Consider the following 1,881-nt stretch of genomic DNA (forward strand, 5'->3'; position numbering starts at 1 on the left):
CCAGTCATGAACGGTGGGTAGAAGATATTGACTAATGCATTTATCCCTAATTTCTTTGGCCGTGTGCCTGCCATCACCATAAATACAAACATCAGCCTTGATAGCTAAATTTATGGTCCCCGAAAGTATGAATGTGAAAGTCGACTTCAGCAGTATATGAACTCGGAACACTGCTATCAATATTCAGGTCTGACTTGGCCTGGATTGGAACTCATATTAGTAATAAACGGATGAAGTTATATCGACGTAGGAGCATTATGGCCGAACGGTTAAGAACTTCTGTTCGGTATCATAATAATGGCATCTTAAAGCGGTGAGCTGGCAGAATCGTTAGCACGCCAGACAAAAAATTAAGCAGAATTTCATCCATCTTTACGTTCTGAGTTCAAATTCCACCGAAGTCGACTTTGTCTTTCATCCTTTCGGTGAAATAAGTACCGATGAAACACTGGGATTGATGTAATCGACCAGCTCCCTCTCTTAAGTTTCAACCCTTGGGCCCATTGTAGAAAGGATTATTATTATGGCGATGAGCTGGTAGAATCGTTAGCACGCCGAGCAAAATGCCGGACGGCATTTCGTTCATCCTTATGCTCCGATTTCAAATTCTGCCAAGGTCGATTTTGCCTTTTATCCTTTCGGGGTCGATAAAATAAGTACCAGTTGCGTACTTGGGTCGATATAATCAACTATCTCCCTCCCCCGAAAATGCTGGCCTTGTGCCAAAATCATTATTACTATTATTATTATTATAGAATTGTTCGCACGTCGGACAAAGCGCTAAGCAGTATTTCTTTCGTCCTTTATATTTCTGCGTTCAAATTCCGCCGAGGTCGACTTTTCCTTTTATCCTTTCAGGGTCGATAAAATAAGCCGAGGTTGATGCTATCGACTAGCCTCCTTCCCATAAATTTTTGGGCATTTTTTTGCCTATAGTAGACAGAAATGGTTAAGGTTTCGTCTTACGACTACGAGGTCCCGTGTTCAATCTCATTCTTTTTTTAATAAAATTTCTTCATTCAAAGCTTTTTTTAAAATCCCGAGCAAATATCATTTGCCCTAGCTTCGTCTTGGCCCATACGTTAAGTGAAATTCAGTTGATGGAAACTGCATAGAAACCCGCTGGTCAGATTGTACCCGTAACTGAAACGGCTACGGCCTTGTCACACCCTGTGCCACTCTAATACTATTTCACAATCACGTTAAGGGTAAACATATCCATGGAATACTCAGCCACGTGAGATGTTTATTTAGGAGAGGGTAATTCAGTTGATCAAAGGTGGTAAGGTGGAGAATCGTAAGCGCGTCGGACAAAAGTCTTAGCGGCAATTTATCCGGCTCCTTACGTTCTGAGTTAAAATCCCAGCAAGGTCATTCTTAGTTTTCAGCCCTTTGGGGTTGATAAAAGTACCAATCAAATACAGGGGTCAATGTAATCTAATTGTGCCCTCCCCATCAAAATTGCTGGTCTAGATCCCCGCAACAGACAAGAGTCCTGCTTAGAGGTAATGTTGTGATCCCAGTGACTTATGCTATACGACAAACGCGTAAGCGGCCTTACGAGACTTAGAGATGAAGAAAAAAAAATCTGTTCATCGAATTGAATTCTCATTGTCAAAGGACGGAGATCCCTCGTACAGGAAGATGACACAAACCTCTGTAAGATTTGAACTCAGAATAGAACTATCGATATTGGTCTCGGCAGTTGACACAAAGCCGTACATTTTGGGCAGAATGGTATCGTTGATTAGATCGACTAAACTTCCAAGCCGGTATTTTATTTTATTGAACCCGGATGAATGAAAGGCGAACCGACATACCGGCACAGCGGGATTTGAATTCATAAAGAAGATGCAACGAGCTACCACAAGACATTTTGTT

General features: G+C 41.7%; 1 long non-coding RNA gene across 1 annotated transcript in view; it reads left to right on the forward strand.

Annotated features, from left to right (window-relative positions):
* LOC118767144 overlaps positions 1 to 1,584 on the forward strand; it is a 19,540-nt gene extending 17,956 nt beyond the window's left edge. Inside the window, exon 3 of the long non-coding RNA XR_005003043.1 lies at positions 1,571 to 1,584. This is a non-coding gene — a long non-coding RNA (uncharacterized LOC118767144). The remainder of the gene's footprint in view (positions 1 to 1,570) is intronic.
* The last annotated feature ends 297 nt before the right edge of the window (positions 1,585 to 1,881 follow it).

This window comes from Octopus sinensis, linkage group LG19 (genome assembly GCF_006345805.1).
Source record: "Octopus sinensis linkage group LG19, ASM634580v1, whole genome shotgun sequence".
Classification (NCBI taxonomy): Eukaryota; Metazoa; Mollusca; class Cephalopoda; order Octopoda; family Octopodidae; genus Octopus; species Octopus sinensis.